Source organism: Haemaphysalis longicornis, unplaced genomic scaffold, assembly GCF_048455015.1.
Source record: "Haemaphysalis longicornis isolate Haplotype H1 unplaced genomic scaffold, Haemaphysalis longicornis Haplotype H1 scaffold_1, whole genome shotgun sequence".
NCBI classification, from domain to species: Eukaryota; Metazoa; Arthropoda; class Arachnida; order Ixodida; family Ixodidae; genus Haemaphysalis; species Haemaphysalis longicornis.
The window spans coordinates 273,424,431-273,447,565 of record NW_027526203.1 but is presented as its reverse complement, the minus strand read 5'-3'; the positions used below and the strand labels follow the sequence as shown (position 1 = coordinate 273,447,565).

General features: G+C 48.7%; 1 long non-coding RNA gene across 1 annotated transcript in view; it reads right to left on the bottom strand.

Moving 5' to 3' along the window:
• LOC144145987 (uncharacterized) overlaps positions 1 to 23,135 on the bottom strand; it is a 180,535-nt gene that overhangs the window by 9,761 nt on the left and 147,639 nt on the right. The window contains exon 2 of the long non-coding RNA XR_013317637.1: positions 5,706 to 5,808. This is a non-coding gene — a long non-coding RNA (uncharacterized LOC144145987). The remainder of the gene's footprint in view (positions 1 to 5,705; positions 5,809 to 23,135) is intronic.

Sequence of the window (23,135 nt, the reverse complement as noted above, 5' to 3'; positions counted from 1 at the left end):
CTGATTTTGTGAACGGCAAGCAAATGCCACTAACAAGCAACGCCAGCGAGGCACCCCGAGCTGATGAGAAGAGTCCTGACACAGGCAAAGAGGCAAGCGGGAAGCCGATCCCACTATAGATAGCGGCCGGGAGGCGGTCCGATCTATTGACAAGATGCCTGACATGGGCCAAGCTGGCACAACGGAGAATCGGAGCGTCCTTGGCGATGATGACTTTGAGGCCTATCCACGCAAAGAGTACTTGGGCGCTGTTTATGAGCGTACAGCTGGACTAGCAAATGGGCCAATATCTAATTGAGGTGAGCCGTGTAACGATCCCTATTTTTTGCCATCTCACAGCGGAAGCCGAGAGCCATCTGCAGGCGAAGATAGCCATATCAGAATTGGCTCTCTGTCGATCCGACAAAAACGTAAGAGGCTCTTGGTCACAGGAGCGGATCTGATTCAGCTAAAGCTGCCCCTAAAAGAACCTTATGACTCCTTGAACCCCATACTCCCGTGCCGTAAAAAAACCTTGCTGGGCGATCGAGCCGTTCCGACATGTGGCATATGAGCTCCTGTTTTCAACTGGCCCAAACTTCAGACAAGCCCGTCATCCGATGGATTGGCTTGCACCGACCGACTCCACTCGCCGAGCAGCATCAAGCCCCCTAAACGGAGGTCGTGGAGGTTGCCTTAAAATTCCGGGATTTAAGGCAATTTCAATTTCCGAAGCAGGGACTATCACGCCAGAACAGAAGCTATAAGGGCACACAGCAGGCCCTTGCGCGTGCACCAGAGAGAACGGGGTGGAAAGCGTGGGCGCGGTTGAACGCTGTGTTCTGGTTTCTCAGCTGCATCCCGCCCCTAATACCCTTAAATTCAGTAAGTTTTCACCGCCGTGGGGCCGTAATGACGCGGCCACTACAAAACTAAGCACGCTACCCCCCCCCCCCTTTTGCGAAAGACCGAAAGTGGTTTGCAGTAGTTTGCAGTATCCAGTTGCTGTAACGAACCTTGCGACCCCAGCAGGCATGAACCCAGGTAAGAGGAAACAGCTTCACGTCGGTTACGGGAGTGCACTTGCCTGCAACAATCACCGAGCTGCGCCGAGAATCGTCTCCTAACGCGCATCAATGATATCCAGAACGTAACGGAGATCAGCAAACCGCATGCTGAGACAGCCGATATTCTTCGAATAATCACGCATAGCAAGCTCGCGGGCAAGGAGCACGCCTTGTTCGCCTAAGTGGCAGCCCCCGACAATTTAGCCAAGGGCGTGATTCACGGCATTAAGTCTGGCCCGAAGCCGTTGGAACTCCTAACTCCTCTCCGAGCCCTGAGCTACATCATCTGGTGCGCGTGGACGCCCAGTCGGAAGGTGATGACGAAGGACTGTCATCGCCTCCGATGGTACACGTATGTCCAACTACGTCGACTACAACTCTGCGGAAACCCGCTGCCTCACGTATGGGCGGCTCGGCAGGTCTGTACAGTACGCCCCCCCTTGTGGTACCAGCAGACGTTTGGAGGGATCCCACAATGAACCGTTATCTACAATGCAGGCAAGCAAGCGTAACACAAAATCACCACTTCAACCCCAGCTGCTGATTATGCCAAAGCGTCCATTCTACGCTGTGTAAGACACGAACGTCGCGACTGACTACAAAAGCCTCCACGCCGCCAACCGTAATTCACGGTGGGAGCGTGGAATCCCCGGCTGGAATCCTACAATGTAACCGAACTTCCAGGCGTACACTGAAAAGGACGAGAACAACAACGTAGCCTACCCCAATCGACCCCCGAGCCCAGATACAGGCTCACCGAAAATCGATGCACCGTTGCCTGTCCCAGTTCCAGAGCCTGACCTTCTCCAAATCGGCTCTGGTCCGGGCTATGATCACGACATTGCTCTAGGTCCACCGTCAGATCTGGCGCAGGACCAAACTTCATTGGCGGATCCAAATATAGGTATACACATGCAACCGGGCTCAGGAATACCGAGGACCTGCAGGCAGGAGGCGCAGATGCCAATAAGGTGAAGTGGTCGGTGCGCACAGCGCTGTGTTCCCCTGCTGGATATCATGCCGACATACCTGACAGCACCACACACACCTCACGGACACTGCGCTTCTACTCGAGCAAGTCCTAGCGGAAGTCGAGGCACTCTGAGCCAAAACGCAAAGTTCACAAACACTAACTAGAAACTGAGAAAAGCAATCAGGGCCAATGAACACGAGCGCTTGCCAAGGCCTCAGCAGCGAATAGCAATTTTCTCCTCCAACATGGACATACAGGCGCGGATAAATTTACTAAGTGAAAATCAAGTGCTCAAGCAGCAGAGCATGTTTGCCATACAAAAAGCCCTAACGCAGCTAAATACATTCATGAATGAAACGTGGAGCACGCAATTTATAGTGCAAACACCTATCTTTGTGTGCAACGCAAAGTCCTAAAAGCCATACACATGACCTACCCTAAACGCCATCACCGCTATCTATCAGCTTGATCACTTATAACCTACAGCAACGGACGAAACCCCTCATTCTCTGGCAGTCTAACTGTACGAGCTACAAAAACTAGGTGCCATCTGACAGTACATAAGCGACCCCACCGCAAAAGCCTATATAGCAGCACAAGATATGTGATGCACACCCTGCCCGACAGGCTACACTTATCTGGCGCACCTCTCACTGGACTTTCCATCTAGGCTATGCCGCCATCACCAAACGGACCGTTACCATCGTACAACACAAATCGATGGGTGCAACATTGAGCATATGCGCTCCTAGAAGTCTTGCAGCAGAAAAGGGTCTTTCCGAGTTTATTTGTGTTAAACTTCTGTACTCCGCTCAACAATAGCTACGACATTTTTGATCACTTCGCAATGAAAGCAGAGGGTGTGGCGGGCGGAAACGGGCTGTTGATAGTAGGACACTTCAACGCAATGAATCCGGCATGGGGCTGCAGGCACGTACGCCACAGCAAACGGTGACGAGCTGTACACTACCATCCAAGAATACCACAAAACCATTCTTACTCACCCAACATACCTAACAAGGGAAGCGACCTCCATCCTTCTACTCAGCAACACCACCTACCCGGTTCTCAATGGCCCTACATACCTAACTCGCATGGGGAATAGCGTAGCAAGAGATACTATTTCTAACCTCACGCTGATGAACAAAGTCCCGCAAGCGAAATGGCAAAACCAAGAAGAGTCGCTGGGCAGCGTTCGCTAGATTGTCGTGACCATCATCCCACCCGCCGCTGTAGGGAGGCCGCTAAAATGCATAGAAACACTGACTGGGCTGCCTTCCGCGTGCAAAAAGCAGAATGCGTGACGTCACATAAACTTACTAGAGCAATGGGTCGCGACCTTACAGTATGACGTAAACAAATCCTCGAAAGAGATAGACCTCACCAGAGGAGCGCCAGCAGTGGATGTCAGCATTCTCCATCTCCGAGAAGCATGCAAGGGCTTGTAACGATTTTTTGAGAGTCAAAACATGAAAGAAAGCTCTTATGCAGGATAGCTGAGGTCACGAAGCAAATAACGGAGCCCGCGGCCGAACTCACGCTTCAGAACTGGCATCAGCTCTGCGATTGCCTGGAGGGCACGCTGGCCGTACAAAATACATGAACGCTACTCCGTCACATGCGGGACCACACACAAAGAAAGGTGGAAAGCCAGAAAAAAAATCTTGTAGACGTAGTGCTAAAATGGGCACGTAACAAGAAGAGACGAAGATGAGCGGTTGTCTTCGTCTCTTCTTGTCTTGTGTTCAATTTTTTTTTTGCGTCACACTCTCGTCAGAAAGCAATCCAAGCTTGCTTTGCTCCCATACATCCGAAGACATTCACCAGCACCCAAAATTCAGCCTTCGGCACCATCTGTAAACTTATCATATTCTCCTGCAACTAAGGGAAGACGTTGCGGCGCACATTCTCTCTCGCTCCTTAAGGGCCATCCACACATTCGATCTGAAAGGAGCGTATAACAATGTGAAAAACGGCGCCATTGTAGCTAACCTAAACGACACCAACTATGGCGAACGAATATTCCAATGTATCCAGGCATTCCTCACAGATTGCACGGTGACTTTAGGCATCGAGCCACTACGAATACCCCTCCAAACCATGCCCAACAGAGGGACGCCGCAAGGAGCAGTCTTATTCCCGAAGTTATTTCATATAGCCATAACGAAGCTCTAGCAACCACGCAACTACATGCCGGTTATAAAGGCTCCTGCGCAGATAACATCAGAATCTGTTCCACGGGCGGAATAGAAAACAACAAGCAGGACGCGTTCCAGCAAGCCACAGACACAGTGCAACAGTTGACCAACACGTGCGGTCTGCAATGTTCCCCGGAGAAGTACGAGATACCCACCCTCAGGCACAAGCCGTCGGCATGTCCCTACAGCCCACCACATTACTTTAAAGCTCGAGGGCAGCGGCATTAGCATAGTCCTCCCTATTCGTAAACTGGGACACCACATCCAGCAAAGTGTAGATGGTGCGCTAACCCTGATACGCTTTAACAACATCACCTCACATATCATGCCTATGGTGGGCCGAGCCAGAGTTACAAAGCGGCACCAGGGGATGAAGGAAGATGACAACCTTAGTCTAATGCAAGCCCTGGCTGTTAGCCACGCAGTGTTCTCTACCACTTACCTCCCGCTAAAACTAAGAGAAACAGAAGAAAGCGATATACTCCTGTGCACGGCGTACAATAAAACGCTAGGCCTTCCTCCTCGCACGGCTACCAGCAAATAGAAGCGCCAGGAATGCCCAACAAGGTGCTGGAGATCATCGACGCCTACCTCTTTAGCCAAAAAGAATGGTTCAAGCAAAGTTCATCCGGCCGGCAGTGCTAGGGCAGCTAACCTACCAGACCGTGAACACAAACCACCTCGAGGAAGCTGGGCCAGGAGATCTGTACTCGCATCAGAGTAGCTCACTCCAGTGCAACATATACCCGAGCATCATGCACTACGGAGGATAGGACGGGAACAATTCAAACGACGCAAATATTATGACCCCTTCCACGTCCGGTTCACAGACGCGGCCCACTATGTATCCCACCCGGCCGCAGCGATAAGCTCCGTCGATGGCGTAGGCAATGTAATCCGCACTGCGGCCATCAAAACAACAAGCACGGTAGAAGTAGGATCGTCCATAGGGCTGGCATGACGTCTGCCACTATGAGTAGACCCCTCAATGTAATCCCACTGTCATTAGTCGTGTAGAAACTGCGGCAATGGCTGCATCAGAGCCCCGGCTGAGACGTATTGAAGACGCACCATCACCTCATCAAAATACAGTACTCATGGTCGCCGGGTAACACAGGCTCCACTGCAGCCAGCGAGCGGACACTACTGCCCGAGAATGTATCCATCGGACATCGCACCAGGCCCCCCGCGACCCAGAGCCATCCAGGCGCACAATACGAAGTATTTCTGCAACACCAACGTCGCGACGATGCGACTACCCAGCACCGCACAAGCGGCTCACCCGAGAGAGGCTGTAGTATGGTGGCAGCTACAGGCCAACACACATCGTCCCTTGGCCTACTGCACATCTCACCTACCCCCCCCCCCCCACACTTCATCAACATGCCTACACTGTAACGAACTGTACCACACTACCACACCACCTGGACTTTCCAGAACACACAAGCAACCCTCGAACAGTGGGAGGCCACGCTGCCCAGCTCTTACCGCGAGGACCAGCGACAGTTGGTGGACCGGGTACCCAGAACAGCAGCCACCGCAAGAACTCCGGACGGACGGCCTCTCGGCTCCCGAGCATGGAGCTCCTTTTCTGCGAAAACGAATAATTTTTTCCACCACCTGCAGCACCGCAAAGCAATTGCCCCAGATTGGGAAGGAAAAAAGGTGAAGATGACGTTTTCTGTCCAGATATTCGCAGGATCAGGGAGACATTTGATTGCCGCTTAGTCGGACGGGGCAGTTTTCATTGAGCCATGCCGCCGGCAGCGAACGTGAACGTTCCCTCTCACCCGTGCAAATATGTGGTGTGCAGAAACGTTTCCGCGCGTCGTATGAACTCAAGGGCAACGAGCGCTGATATTCAATGTACATTTTAGTGCGTAGCACTTTGGCGGCCACTATTGTGGTTTGGCGGCGGCGATGGCGATGGCGTTGTAACAGACCACGCGACAACAGAAAGAAAACGGCGGAGAAGCGTCTGGGGAAAGTATGCGGGGGAGGCCGGCACGCGCTGCTATGGCGTCATCTCTCTCATTGCCTCCCCCTTACACCTTCGCCAGACGCTCCTCCTCCGTTCGTGGCTCATCCGAACCATGTGACATTTGCGCGCGAGGTTCAAACACGATTTGCAACAACAAGCTCGGCGGCAGGGAAGCGCTGCGAGATAACGGCAGAATAGCGTGCGCCGCCGTGCGTTCGCTGATCACGCGATCACTTCCTGATACGCAGCAGATATGCGCCATGACAGAGAAGACCGCAGTTTGCGCTGCGCACAAATTTCGCATAAGGAAGTATAGTAATCGTCAGTGCTTTTTTTGTACTGCGGTTTACGCCTGCACAGTTCTTACATGCATTGTTCTTATCGTCCGCCCATGTTAAATTAACATGTCACGAGTTAGTTTCTTTTTTGGGGGGGGGGGGGGGGGGGGGGTGTGCGGAAGATAAAATGCTTCCTTGTTTTGTTCTCTACTGTTTTGTTTGTATTTCCACCAGTGTAGTGACGCTGAGACGTGCTGCTGTGTTTTAATATTTAGTGTTATGGCATGCACCTCGGAAGTTTGAACCATGCTATGTCGCAACAGAGAATTCTGTTGTTCATGTCGTATGTGGCACTACTTGCACACGATATTCTTTCTCAGTTGTGCTTTTGTGTAGAGTTTTCGTTCTTGCTGTTGATGTCGCGGCAACCATTTAGAAACGAGGGTCACAGTGCAGGAATGTATTTCTAACGTTAGCTGCCTATATCTTTTCGTCAAACCGGAGCTGTTTCTTACACGTTCTTCTCTTAATCTTAATCTTAACGGGTCGATTTTCCCCAGACCTGAAGAAGCCTGCTCGCGCTTCTATATTTTACAGCTCATTGATTGATTGATTGATTGATTGATTGATTGTAGGGTTTTAACGCGCCGACGCAACGCAGGCGATGAGGCGCGCCGTAGTGGAGGGCTCCGGATTAATTTTGACCACCTGGGGATCTTTAACGTGCGCCGAAATCTCGCACACACGGGCGTTTTTTGCTTTTATATATATTTTTTTTACAGCTCATTGCCCTCGATATTTCCGCAGTGGTGGGGGTCAGACTTACCAGCGGCAAGCGACGCTGTATGGAATTCCGTTTGGAGGGACTGAGCGGGAGGTCACGGGATCGATTCCCGGTCGCGGCGGCCGCTTTTCTGATGGAGGCGAAAAGCAAAAACGCCCGTGTGTACGAGATTTCGGCGCACGTTAAAGATCCCCAGGTGGTCCAAAAGACTCCGGAGCCCTCCACTACGGCGCGCCTCATCGCCTGCGTTGCGTCGGCGCGTTAAACCCCATGATCAGTCAATCAATAAATCAATCGTTTGGAGGGAAACGACAACTTTTACGTTCCCGCTGCCACATGAAGCTCGCGCGGGTCGGGAAATAGGCTTAATCACTGAGTTTCTTTTCTTCTCTGCATTGATCCTTGCGCCCAGGAAAGGGTATTAACTTACAGGAGGGGGTGGAGCAGTGTTTGACACCACAATTGGTTCATCAATCTCGTCTGCGACGCCGCACGCATCGTGCGGCAGGTTTAGAATTCGTGTGCGAGTCGTTTAGCGGATACACTGGCTTGAAGCCGAACAGTGAGCCTCCTTGCAATGCAAGTACTTATCTATGGGCGGTAACTGTAGATCAGTCGGCCGGTAAGACTGCAATGTCCGTAACCCTCAAGCTGTAAATACTTTTGCGCATTCCATCTTTAAATACGGTTTTTCGTCTTTTGTTTTCCGTGTCCCCAGCTCGTTGCCCCTGCTGAATTCGTCGACACCGCTGAGTACCGAAAAGAGAAGAGTTTTTTCGCCAACTATCCAAACTCGAATCAACAAACATTTACCCTTTTGATATTATTGTTGACGCATACACGTATCTTTGGATTATGTGCGACTAGCGCAACATATTTCTCTCCAGTGTAGAGACATTTTTCAAGTTCTACAATTTTGTTCGCAGCCACGACGGCTGTCCTTACAGCGAGGAGACAGCAGCGGCCTCGAAAGAAGGCCCAGCAAGAGGTCCTGCAGCCCGCTGATTCACCACTACCGCCTCGCGTCCACCGAGGGCACGATCCGCCTCCGACGTTCCGCACCCCTCAGAAGACGTGCCAACCAAATTCCCCGCTCTGTTTCCTTCGACGCACCCGTTGTCCGCCTCAGCACGGTGCCTACCAGCGACATCGAGGTATCCACGATAACTGTGCCCTCCTTCGTGGGCGAGCGCGGCCCCGAATACGGCAAGTTCCTGGTGTCACTGACAGTCATCACATTGGCCATCACCATGCTGCAGCCGCTACTTCTTAGCCGCTACCTGGAGCACTGTACTGAGCCACGCTGCTACAAGCCAGCCCTGGCCATCCGAGAATCCATCTCGTCGTACATCTCGCCCTGCAATGACTTTTTCCGTTACGCGTGCAGTGGCGCCGGCTCGACCAGGTTCGCCAAGATACACGATTCACTGAGGAATTATGTGCTGCACTCGCTGGCTAATACGCCGACTATCCCCGGTCAGGGCGGCGTTGAGAAGGCGGCCATACTGCTGCAGAACTGCATGAAGCTGACGCGCCAGAGGCGCGAAGATATCGACAAAATCAGAGCCGTCCTCAGCGCGGGTGGTCTCAAGTTTCCTGAGATGCCTTTAACTTCGGTGTACAGCGTTGTTCGTGGCATCGTGAATATAAACTTGAACACGGGCATCGGTCCTATATTTAGGCTTACCGTTGGCCACAACCTCCACGCTCGCAGTGGTTACATGCTGTACTTCGCGCCGAGCTACCACACCGCCCTGTTTGCCAGGTACCTTCACCAGCTGCTATTGGACAAAAATCTAGACGTATACGTGAGGCGCTGCGCCGAAGTTATTGGCGAACGAGGCATGGCCTATTCGCACTTGATTCACGCAATACAGGCCGTGAATAGACACTTTTTGCAAATTCCAGCAGCCGACCCTTTGTTTGTTCGAGTCAAACTGGGCCATCACTACCCAAAGAAAAGCTTTTGGCAAGCGCTATCCAAAGTACTCCGTAGAAAATTTCAAGCCATGCCAGGGGTACGCACCACGTGCCTGGTGATCGACGGCGAGTATGCGAAGTTTGTGTCTCGTAATGTGTTCCAATTGCTGGAGCCTACGAAGATATCAGCCTACGTTGGACTGTACATTGTGTGGCTCCTGAGCCGCTTGGCGTCCCACAGCCTCGCCTACAGCACTCCTGTTACCAACTATTCGAACAGCTTGAAAGACATGTGGCCGCGCTGCTTCAGCGACGTCCGCCAGTAAGTTGCTTAACTCCGCTACGCGGAGGGAATTTTATGTTTTGGGGGACTGGTAATCGCAATAATACTACTTTACACCATGCTGTATGTATACGTTCACTTGCGCAAAGAGACGGAGACTGAGGACGGACCACACGACACACAGCGACAAATTACACTTCGCACCGTGGGGTCCCCCCTGAGTCTTCGTCTTTCTACAAGGAATAACAACTCGCCCAAACCTACACCTCCTGAAGCTATACTTTATACAATTGAGAAAAAAGCTCACCTTTTCGGCCTGACTTGCCTTGCGATACCTTGTGGTGATTTGTGAGAATCATGAGCGCGAAAACTTTGCCTCGCCTTCGGCCTCTTGCACTCGGAAACGTCCACGTGCACTTCAAGGGATATGCACGTAAGGAGTTGCCAGCAAACTAACATACACGGTAAACAATGGTTGCCATCCATACTGGGTTGGGCTTCCAAACATGACACTTGGGCATCTTACTGGATAATGAACAACGTTGTTCATGTAACTTTGGCAGAAAACTGCGAGATCTGTAGGCGGTTTCAAAGGATGCGAAACACACATTGACTATCCCGGGCGAAGGAGGTGGCCGTGATCGCCGTCAGAATTAGTTTCTTTTTTTTGTCGTTTAAAAAAAGCGAATCTATGTGGCATGAGTCTCCGGTAGTTTCCTTCCGCCAGCTTTTCGAGCCATCAATTCTTTGCATGATATACACAGAACATCTGAATTCTCGAAGGTCAAATGCACATTTTATTTATTTATTTATTTATTCAAGATACCCTCATGGCCCCAGGGGCATTACTGAGGGGAGTGGTACATGAGCAGTACAACACAAAAAAAGGACAAACGTAAGACAACTTGGCAACGCGTATACAAGGCAAAGGAAAAAAGATAGTAATACAACCAAAAACCTGTAAGCGTGTTCATACTCGTAATGAAACACGTACCAAAAACAAATACGACATGACAATGACAAAGTGTAAATGCTACTGTCAACAGATGACCCATGGAAAAGAATTACAAGACAAAGTACAGTAACGGAATATATGAAACATTGTACATAGAATGAAATACTTCACTCAGCTGATGGAATACAGGTCATTCAAACGTCTTTTGAATTCGTCAAAATCGTTGATAAGCGCAATTGATGCTGGTAGGTGGTTCCACTCTGATGCTGTGTTGGGAATAAATGAATTGGAATATGCAGCAGTGCGACAGCGCGGAATGCCAACCTTGCGAGAATGATCAATGCGTCGTGAAATGTAAGTGGGTGCGTTTAGGAGTGCATTTTTTAGGTCTGTGTTGTGGTGATAAATTTTAAAGAATAGGCAAAGACGTGCTACCTTGCGCCGCAATGCAAGATTGGGTAGTGATAATGTGTTTTTCATTGCGGTGACACTAGCTAGACGGTTATAGTTACCAGAAATAAAACGAGCTGCACGGTTCTGAACCGCTTCAAGTGCTTCCGTTAGTAATTTGGTGTGTGGGTCCCAAATTGGTGCGGCATACTCAAGTTTAGACCTGACTAATGAATTATACAGAAGAAGCTTCACGGACGGCGTTGCAGCTTTGAAATGTCGTTTCAAATAACCTAACATGCGGTTAGCATGTGTACGTTACATATTTATTCCAGGTGAGATTAGAAGTTAAGAGTACACCAAGGTATTTGTAGCAGGTAACAACGGATAGTGTAGTACTGTGAATGTTTTAGGCGGGAGCAACTGGCGCAGCTCGACGCGAAAACCCCATAACTTTGCATTTAGTTGGGGTAAGACTCATTTTCCATTTAGTGCACCAATCCAAGATGTGGTCCAGATCAGCCTGTAGTAAGACGGTGTGATTAGTAGTTTTGACTTCTCGGTAAATTACGCAGTCATCAGCAAAAAGTTTAATTGAGGAGGTAATAGAATGATGTAAATCATTAATATAAACTAGAAACAGTAGAGGTCCTAATACCGATCCTTGGGGAACTCCTGATGTAACAGATATAGAAGAAGAACAGTGATCGTTAGCAAAGACATACTGGGAGCGATTAGTAAGGAAGTATTCTATCCATATTAGTATGTTAGCGTCAATATTCAAGGCTTTCAATTTGGTTAGAAGCAAGTTATGTGGTACTTTATCGAAAGCTTTACTAAAGTCCAAATAAACGCAATCGACTTCGGAACTTTTGTCTAAAGTGGATAATACATCATCAGTAAACGTCAATAGCTGCGTTTCGCAGGAAAAGAACTTTCTAAATCCATGTTGTTCCGGTGTGACAAACGACGACGATTCCAGGAAACGCGTTAAGTGTGAAACTATGATGTGCTCCATGATCTTGCAAGGAATACTGGTGAGAGATATTGGTCGATAATTAATGGCCACGTGCTTATCGCCAGATTTGTGAAGTGGAACCACCTTACCTATCAACCAGTCCTCGGGTAGAATTCCAGTCTCCAGGGATTGTTGAAATATTTTGTACAAAATAATAGCAGAGTAAATTTTAGTATTTTTTAGTATTTTACTGTTAATATCATCCGGTCCAGCAGAAGAACAGATTTTGAGGCGATCAATTAGTTCAACAATCATATCAAAGTCAAAAGTGATTGGATCCATTTGAAGCATAGTTTGACAAGTGTATTCTGGCAAGCATTCATTACCGATGGGAGAAAAAGCTTGCCTGAATGTTTCGTTAAGCAAGTCGGCACACTGACTGGGCGGGACAGGAGTTAATTCAGAGTCATGTAAGGATATTGCAGATTTGTCGGTCTTGTTTACTATGCTCCAAAACCTTTTTAGGTTATTTGTTAGCATCGACGGCAAAGTGACGGTATGAAACTTGTTTTTAGCTTCTTTAAGAGTTTCTTTAAACATCCTGGTGTGCTCGCGGAGCCTCGACCAAGATTCAGGATTTCCTGATGATCGTGTTTTTTGAAACAACCGGCGTTTCTTGCTTTTTAGCGTTTGGTTATACCACGGGTAATGTCGATTTGTGGTGATGGTTTTTCGTGGAATGTGTGTGTCGATTAAGCTATGGAGCTTGCTTTTGTAAATAGACCAGTTCTGTTCAACCGAACGTTCATTAAAATGGGGCATATATGGGTCAATAAATTCCTCCAGTGCGTTGTTAATGGCACCAAAATTCGCTTTTGCATAATTACGAATTGTTTTTCTTGAATTAGGTGATGTACATGCAGGTAAACTTAACGTAACGCTGAGTAAGCAATGGTCGCTAATTCCGGGTAGGTAGGTTATACTTGAAACAAGATTGGGTGATGAGGTTAGCACTAAATCTAATATGCTGGACACGGATGGTGTTACCCGAGTTGGTTGGCTTATGAGCTGTTTTAACGAAAATTCAGAACACACTGCCAAAAAATCGTTTACAAAGTTTACAAGTGCGATAAGTGCATTTCTCAACGCACCAATTCGGATATATTTCTGCGCACAATAAAAATATATACTAAGGGTTGTGGCCAGGACCTTTTCAGCCGAATGTATACAGTTTCCAGCACGTCGAGCAAGTGATAATCCCAATTCCCCTTTAGCCCTAATTCCTACGGCCGCGCGGAGGACTGCTGCAGCCCCATATTGATCAATAGGCAACTGTCCGATGCTCTAAGCGCTGCTCTGCAAATCTCTCGATCGAGTAACATTGCGAAACAACTTGTAAGTTGCGAGTGTGGAGGAACAAAAAAGCTCAGGACAGTTTTCCAGCTGTTCACGCACGCAGCGAAAGAGAGTGGTGGAAGTGGCGTGATTTTTGACGACTACAATCTAAATGTTTTGACGCTGTTGCGAAGTTGTCATTCCACCGCTGACAACCCGTTGCTACATACGGGAAGGCGTACACGAGCCGAGCTCCGTCGCCTCCGACATGCGTGTAGTAGCGTGGTGAAGCGAGCGGCCAGCCAATGTTGCTGCCTCGAAGAAGACCAGAAGCCGAAGGCAAACTAAACTTGTTTACTTCATGGCGAGAGATGGGCCGAAGCCAGACAAGTGCAATGCCCCGACGGGCGAGGTTACCGTACAGGACTCGAGCAGAGTGACAGCATTGATTCACTGCTCAAACAGGAATGAATTACAGCGCTTGGGGGGGTCTCATTTATACCCAAAGCGCTAACGGTCAAAACAAGCGTTCCCTCTAGATTGTGCACAGGACACGAACAGCACAGGCACACACAACACTCTTTCCAGAGTTCGTGAGCGGTCGGTAGTAGCGGCGCACGCTGAGTCCGAGAGAGGGGAAAGAGTAGGTCTCAGCAGTGGCTTCCGCGTCCTTCGGACAAGTCCCTGCTTGTTGCGTCGGCAGCCACCGAAGTTTGATCACGCCGATAGCGAGGCGCCTGCGATCCAGACGTGTTCAGCTTGTTGAATCGGTCTGTTGCAAGTGTGAGTCACCGACAGAAGGGGCCTGCTTGAAAGGCGCCCGTAGTGGAGGCTTCGTCACACAGCTGAGGAGTGTTGCAAAAAGCACTGCGGAGGGCCGATCCGTAACAACGCCTAGTAAGCGTGAAACACGCTCCTTTGCTCCGTAAACTTCGTTTTGAGCACCACGGGACTCTAAATACGCGTGGTTTTCTTCGATATAAGCGGGAAGCGGGTTAGGAAAACCCGAATCGCTTTCTTTTACGCGTGATGCAAGATTGCATGCCTGTAAGCCGTAAAAATCATGCTAAGAAAAATCTGGCGCTAGCGATCGCGCGTTTCCTAATCACGCATATTCATATCCTGATACCTATCCACAACGGAGCCGTGGGGGCGCTGCTGCATGTTGCTGCAACTTGCGCTTCTTTTCTTTATTTTTTCATGTGGAGGGATTGAAAGGTGGCGCTCGCTTCAGCGGTTTTGGCGGGAAAACGGAGTTAACGCCGTTGGAGACATCGGCAAAGCAGGCGGTTTGTGCGTCGTGTCTTGCTGCCATTCACGTGTGTACTGCGCGGAGTGTTCGCTTTTTGTGGTAAAAAGTGGCCAAGAAGGAACAGCCTGATTGGTAATTTGACCTTGGTTGGGCGGTGTGGTGTGCCACGCGGTTGGTGCGAGAGAACACCGAGTATCGACCGCTAGGAATTCTCGCGCGACACGGCGCCGTTCACTACGCACTCCGCTTTTACGGCCGGATGGCGTTCTTACAGTGGGCAATCAGCTGTCATGCACGGTCGCTTGGAATATTCAGGTAAGCAAATTATTTCCTAATGTCTTTGCTGATAATATATTGAACTATTTTGTGAATAACAACGTTTTTAGTGTATTGTGTAGATCTACCTATAGGCCTCCTGCGCTGGAGTTCTGGCGACATGCAGCGCCCCTAGCGGCCGACGCCTCTGGGTAGTACAAAAGCAGACGACCCTCGCCGCCCTCCATGTGTTTTCAATTACAAGCCAGAGTGAAAGTTGGTTGTGGCGCTTTGTGGCGTGTTTAAATGACTGCATACTGTATGAAATAGCCCTTAAAGTTAGAGGATAAACAAAATAATATCCGCTAAAAGAAGCCGATTTGTCGGCTTTCTTTTGAGCGAGCTGTCGCGGTGGTCGCGGCGTGGGACAGTATCGCCAGGTCGGGTGGTTTAACCGTTTGACGACAGTTAGTTTTTTCTTCTTACGTGCGGTCGACAAAGGAAAGTTCACGAGTAGCATAACCATGGAACGCTGCTCATCCTATATCCTGAGGTAACTGCAAAAGGTTGCTTCAGCGGGAGCATGCAAGCGAACGCAAGAATTGAGCAGCCGACTCAGCTGACACTGCTGGCCTGGCACCGCCTTTGAAACGAGTGGAAATTTTGTTTCGTATTTTCGCAAACTAAATGATTCTTGCGTAACGTTTTACGCCGCACGATTTACGAACGGCAGGGTACATGTATACTAGCGAGTAGGTGGGGCAATAGCGCCAAATAAACAAATTAAGCACTATTAAAGGACGCAAAACATGCACCAAATCACACGCCCGCTGCCTGCAGAGATGTGTACTTCTATAACATCACATAACACAGCAGCATACATGGCGCGGGACCCCGAATATTTACATTCGATCATCACTGTCTGTGTTGGTTTTCTAGAGCAGGGGTCGTCGAATCTCAACGCCGACACGCCTTCAAATGGAGTTAGACAGCGAGACAAGAACAGAGAATTGGCGTCCTCCAGTTGAATTGCCTCCCCATCTTCACACTTCGCCAGATTATTGTCAAATATTATTAGCAATTCGGTGAATTTTTTTCTCTTTGCATTCAAAGCCCCCCTCCTCCTCCCACCCGATTTGCCGACGTCCAGCCCTCCGCCATGTCGGCTGCATGGAACTCGGCCGTTGCTGACCCTCATTCTAGGCTATTAAGTGCGAACTGGGAATGTATGCTGCAAGAGCGTAATTAAGTAAAGTGAGAGCAAACAAGGAAAGCGAGCGGCCTCTTAGTTCGCCCGACCACTTTGTTTTACGGCCACTAATTTCGGAATCTCAAAACAGATTTCACGCTTCTGGCGGTCGCGGCATTTTGTCACTGAGACACGCAACAAAACGGCAAGCTAACGCTGCACCATGTATTCGTAACGGCGACGCAAACGAGCATTGTTTAATGAAAGTGCACGCATAGTGTGCAGGTACGCAAAAGAGCGGCGCACCGCAGCAGGCGAGTCTGCGCTCCGCCGGACTCGCTGTACAGCGCGATCATCGCCGATTGCGTCACTCTTCTTTTTTGATCGGCTGTTTTTGAGAAGTCTTTGTCACCTAGAGTATTAGTTTAAACTAGAAATTTCACTTAAAATTTCACTTCGTACGACCATCGATCGGTGAACCTGCGAGTAGCAGACACCGTCACGGTCCCGGCACTTTCGTCGGCGCTGTAAACGTGTTTAGCGCTGCAAAGCTTTTTCCCCTAATGCCAAGTTGATCGCTGAAATAGATCGGACGCGTCGGGGATGAGCTGGTGACCACGTCGCAAAATAATCGAGAGCGTCGAGCTCATTTTGCTTCTGTCAACACGGGATCCTATGGGACCCGCGCAGCTTTGTACTACCCGGAAGTACTGCCCGGAAGCCGCTTGCGCAGCGCCCCCTGGGCAGCGCATGAGGCCTATTGACCTCGGAACTTCGCATTAGTTAGTGTCAGGCCTAGTTCTCTGTCTAGCTTCGGTTGGACATGGATCACGCGGTCGATCGGGAAAGTTGAGAAGAAGGAAGGGGTACGTTTCTCGTTGTGGCTGGGAATCGTTTCTGTCGTTAGCCGTCCGGTTTCCGTCGGTCTCGGCGTATGGCTATGGTCCCTAGAATATATTTCTAGGGACCATAGTATGGCGTTCGGCAAGTTTGGCTTGTTGGCGGTAAACTTCGCCGCCGCGCTTGCGGTTCGCGTCGGTGGCCGTTCTCGGGCAAGGAGGCGCTACACCGCGGGTGATGAAGCCACCTGCTCTTTACGTCCTCCGCAGAGCACTTCGAAAATGACGAAAAATGTTGTCTAACGCAAATTCACACAGTCGACGGGCACATTACGAAGTGCTGAAAATCGTGTTCCATTGTACAGAACCGTCGCTTTATGACCGCATTAAAAATGTGCTCGTTTGTGCTGCACATCGCGGTAGAAGTTTGCGTGTTGTATGACAGTGCAAACGCATTGACTGAACCCGCTTTTTATCTTCCTCAGGTTTCACCCGTGGACATCGTTTGCCGGTGCACTGTATGAGGCGACGTGGAGCAGCTGGTATGCGGCTGAACACAGAGAAATCGTCGTTGCAACTGGACACGCCACTGGAAAAAAGCCTTGGTGCTGTGTCTGTGTGTGTGTTACATAAAGGACGTTACGTATCTGTCTGCTTTCAGGCAGTTTCTAGGAATCTTTCAAGTAGTAGTTACACGTGATGGCATCGACGAAATTTCATGGGCGCTAAAAATGCTGCGCGATTTGTCGATGAAACTACACCTCGCCTGTTTTAAGTTCATAGCAGTATTCACGTGCTGCAGTAAAGCGGCATCAACAGTTCATCTGGAGCCTATTTTATAGTCCTCGCCTTCATTTCTCAGATTTCTCTGTTCGGGAGCATTCTTGTAAGTTATTGTGAATAAAAAGTTTCGCTCAAATTTGAAATTGGTTATATTTCTTTGACTCTAATCTTTGGTTCAAAATGTGAACCTTTGCAGCAAGCTTCTCCAGACTTCCTCACTTAATTTTCTTCACAAACGTATGGGTATAGGTGCCTAAAGAATGCACATCACAGGCTTAATTGTATGGGATTCGCTAGGTGCACTTGTTCAAGATACTTCATGAACGCCTGTTTTGCACTGCCTTCAACGGCGCTTGGGTTTATCACAACCGAAATTCAGCGGCAATCCTAAACCATCTTGTTCTGCATACACTACTAAGTTTGCGGCCGTGCACAACGAAGAATTAACGCCGTAATAGCAACGCCAGGCTGGCCGATCCGGGATTGGCGACCTTCTTAACGCTTGGTGAAGTTGAAAAAGAAGATTTGTCTTTACCTGAAACGACATTCTTCAGCTGTGTATAAGACTCCTCTCTGACCGTCAGAAATCATTAAAAAAAAGCTGAAATAAGATAATGTTTGTTTTGCCGTATTTATGTGCTTGGTGGGTGCTACCCAGAGCATAATTACGGCACAGCAACTATTGTCTTCTTTCAGCTTTCTTTCTAATCGATTTCTCACGGTCAGAGAGGCGTTTTATACCCGAGCTACACGAGCGTTTCGAAGGCCTTTGAGTCGTATGTCATTTGAATCAAATGACACCTTTGAGCTGCTACACGACTTTTTTCAAAGGGCTTTGGTTGAAATGCCCTTTGAGTCAAAGGAACATCACCAACGACCTTTCAGGATCTCAAAGGCCTTTGAAACGCGAACGGCCGTACTCTCGGGAGCAGTTTCTGCATTCCGTGATGACAAAAACAATTATTTACGAGTAAAAATCGGGGTTTAAAGTGCACAGTCAGCATTATTTCTTACTTGCTTTTGTTTCCCATCCCTCGCTCTACGACCACAACGTAACTTGGTACTCTCAACACCGGCGCTGCGAAAAAAAAAAAAAAAAAAGAAACTGGATGTCAGCGCATGTTTTGTGCGCGATTGTAGATTGTTATCAATTCGATCGCTAATAACTGTTGTTTTTTTGCTCATTTTAACTCTAAAATTAAATTTTTGTCAATAACGAAACAGGGCAGCAGTGGACACACGAAAACATGGCGGGCGAACGCGGGAACTTTCAACTGTGTTGGAGAATTGTCGTGTAGATCGGCGAAACTCCTTCCAGTTCGACTGGCATTTGAAATTTCGAAGGTCATTCGACTGAAATGTCCTTTCAAAAGCTCGTGTAGCACAGGTATTATACACAGCTGGAGAATGCCACATCAGGTAAGAACAATCAGCCTTTTTCACCTTCACTAAGCGTTAAGAAGGTTGCCATCACAATGGCAAGCGTGAGCGCTTAGCGTGGTAATTCACCACGGCTAAAACAAGCGTGCAAAAAATATCTTGTACTCACGCTTGGCAAGCGTTACGCATCCCGCGAGTCACGCTTAAAAAGCGTGATTTTTCAGCGTGAAAACACGTCACGCTTGTAAGAAGTGTGCGAAAAATCGTCGACACTCACGCTTGTTAAGCATGAAAAATTTTAGAGTGTAGCGGAGGCCCTTCGCAACGGTGTCACAGCGATGTAGCGATGAACCGGTCCACCGAAGCCCACTGTTGTAAGGGCTGATACGGCTGATATCCAAAGGGCTGGTAGGAGCACACGGCAAGCGAAGCGAGTATGGGGGCAGGAGGTGGGGTCTTTGAGTGTGCGAAAAGAGAGTGAAGTGAAAGGCCGCATAACCTTTTTGCTCCAACTGAAGCATCGCAGCCTTCGCAGCTGTTTCGGCTTTTTTTTTTTTCAAAGTCAAGCCGTTCTTTGCTTGTTTAGAAATAAATAACTAAAGACGGCATTCTTCTCTGCCATTCCTTTCCGATTTTTAATTGCGTGAAATAGCTTGTCACAAGGTTTTCCTTCATTCTGCCATGGAGGAGTAAAGAAAACACCTCAAGTGACCATCGGAAAAGCTGGTGGCCAGCTCATTCGCGTAGTCGATTGCGCTAATAATATCCGACTTCTGCCGCTGACTATTGTATGTGTATGTATAAATAGCCCTGAAAAAACGTTCCTCGCTTTTAGGTCAACTAAACAATTAAAAGGTAAGCGCCGAAAACATATTTATCTGGACAAATTTATTTATCCTGATAAATAATGATAACACGTATATCAGGACACCGCCAGATACATCAAGACTCACGACTCTATTAACGCAACTTGTTCGGTAACGTTTACTGACTGAAATTTATCTTTTAGCATGGGCTCAGAAAACGTTTCCAGATACATTTATTTTACATTTGCACGCCCTTAGCTAATTGTTGTTTGCCTAAAAACGCTAAAACGAAATGTGTAGAGCTCGTTTAATCGTTTTTTTAAACAACCGCCTATACCATTTCGTCATTCGGCTCCGTGACGTTTTACCGTTTGAGACGTCCTAAACTGCCGTGCAGATAATTGTATAGGGTGGCGATACCAATTTTCATATTTTTGGTGTTTTCTACTTTCTTCAACAATTGTGGCTGCCGCTAGAGGCACACTGACATGCACGTGCGGAGACTACAGGTATGCCACCAGAGGAAGAACTGTACCACTGTAACGTACTGATACAGGTCAATTTCCTTTAGCACCTCAGTGCAGCATGGCGTTTCCGACTTTACAAAAAGCCGTGCCCCTCCTAGTGGCGCACGCGAGATTTCATTTCATGAAGGGGGAGAATATCACATAGAAGGGGGATAATATCACAAGAAAATGAAAAGTAAACAAAAAAAACATTAAAAGAGTGAAAGCATCACAATTCAGGATGCGTGACTTACGTAAACCTTCCGATTGTTCTTCGTTTTTTTCAAGGATGTCTGCTCTCACCACTGCAAAATGACCGATCGTCGTTCTGTGAGCAGGCCTCAAAGCCCCATGAGCTTTCCGCATCACTTGCGCTTGTTGCATCGCTTGTTGCATCGCTGCTTGCATAATAGGCAGACTCCGGGGCCTAGTGCCCCTCACTCGAACGCGGCAATTTTGGTCCTCGCAGTTCCCTACTGCGTGCAACTCTGTGGCCTCTCGTGAGCTCTCATTCTCTTGCGCGTTTGCATGCATGATTGATTTGGGAAACACCTCTCCTTGCCCCGGGGTGATCGGTTTTACTCTTCATTTTCCTATGAAAGAGTGCAATGATATTCATTACGAGGCTGACAACTGAAATTTGCCGAGTATATTATTATGTTATCTAGTCCAAAGGAAGACCATCACTGAAACATGCTATACGCTGAACTGCTTTACCGGTCAAGATACCGAGGCGTCATAAGTGTTTTCATCAGCTTTCTGGCGCTGTAAAGAATGCTCTGGCAGCCTAGATGAATACTGGCAACCACGACCACAGACCACGATTAAACTGGCTTTTATACGTGAGTTATATTAAAGGAGCCGGTTTTGGAACATGCCGTAAACCAGGAGAGTTACACTAGTCCCATTTTGACTCCCGAATACAGTCAAACACAATTATAACGAACCCGGATAGAGCGAATTATGCCATATATCGAACAAAGAAAGATCAGTTACAAATATACACGCGAAACATATTCCTTATAACGAAGTTTACATCTGATATATCGAACTCAGCGCGCCTAGAATTGCCGCCAAAATGCATGGCCTCGGAGCGGAAATTGAGATGTTGATTGGCTGCGATGGAGATGTTGAGCCTCCCATTGAGTGACGTGACTCCCGGCACTTTCCGTAACTGTTTCGGCTCGCTTGACTCACGATTAAATCCTCCCAGCAGCGAGCCCGGACCAAGATGGAAGCATCGGCGAACTGTGGGAAGATCTCGCCAACGTTCCCGATGTTGTGCTGAAAGGAGTGCCCTTCGAGGATTGCCCAAGTGTCGACGACGCCGTTGCCGTAACTGTGAGCCCCTCGGACGCCGACACCGTCGCCGATGTCATGGCTGCTGGCGCTGCTGGAAGCACAGCAGGGGCGGATGATGTAGCGAGGAAAAGCCGTCCGGTGCTCAATGAAGCGCTTTCGGCAGTCAATGGCTCCACCAATATTGCTTCGATATTTAAGGACACGGACTACAACTGATGCAAATGATGTCTCATGTAGAGAATGCTGTGCGTTTGACGCCGCAAAAACGAAAGGGAAAATACGAATCACCGTTTTTTGGGAAAGCAGGTAGTTACAGCGGAAAGTAGCTTAACTGCTTGCAATGAAAAGATAGTTCTGTGTATGGGAATGGCATACTTTATTATGTCCGTTTCTGCATGCAAGGATGGCAGGAGGAGGGGGTGGGGGTGGGGGTCCTGCATATTGCGAACTCGTAACAAAGAACTCGTTATAGGCGAGTTCGGATATTTCGAACTATTGGATATATCGAACTAATCGTGCCGCCTATTGCAGTTCGCTATAACCGGGTTTGACTGTATGCCGCCTCGTATTCTTGAGCTAGTTGACTGCATGCGGTTCAACGTGTTGGGAATCAGCCATCCCGACGATGTCACCACTGTTGGGACTGGGCCCTCTCACCACAGCCACCACCGTTGCGACTGGCCATCCGAGCGTAGTCACCGGTGTAGCGATGCTGCCTTGCTCCGTCCGCTATCGACGCGGCTCAGAGCAGAGCGATGAAGTTCTCGAGGCGACGAAAAGTTGAAACAACATTTATATACAGCATGTACAAGGGTAACAAAGGCGTTACATGGCTCGCACAAAGGCAACAGCACCTCCCCACTCGGTGCCTCGGAAAAGTGCCGCCGATAAGTGCCTTCGGGTGGGTTTTTATACCCCCGGGAGTCCGTTGCGGCCCCGAGAAGTTTGAATCGCTCCAATCAGGACTCTCGCTGGCCGAAGTTTGAAATTCGATGAATGGAGGCGAAGCGGTTACGCCAGCCGAGCCGCCCCGATGTGGAAAGGGAAAGCGAGGCCGTCGCTGTCTCAGCGAAGCAGTCTCCAGGCCTGCAGTGGCATGTCGGCCGCTGCATTATTCGGCCGATCCGCCACGACGGAAAAGCAGAGGCGACTCTGCAGCGATGCAAGTTTGGGCCTGTCGTCCGCGGGCGGTTTGGTCTGGTTTGGACGAGGCGTGAATCGGCCCCGCTGTTGTCGCGTCGCCCCGTGCAACGATGTTGGGCCGGGCGCTCTGGCACAACAAACGTCTTCCCCCCCAAAAGAGGGCTTCTCCTGACCACCGTGAAGGCAATGCTTGGATGCATCTCACAAAATGCTTTTATTGGATTGCAACATAACTATGTTGAACGTTTTGAACGATATTGCTGCTAAGGTAAATATCTTATTATATGAATTCAATTCTTGTTCGAAATGTCAGAGCTGAAGGAGCCTGTAGTTTGGTACAAATGTCCAAACGATGTTACAACGGCCACGGAGATTACAGATAGCTGTCTGGGTGTTATTTTTATTTTTTAAATTAGAATAATGACGTTTCAATCTAAAATTACGAATCAAATAAAGGGACACTGAAGCCAAAACCGAAGTTGGTCTAAATAGATAGATTGGCATCCCCAGACAACGAATATACCACTCTCTGGGGCAGTACCTTAAAAATCATCGCGTAAATATTAAGAAATTCAAGCA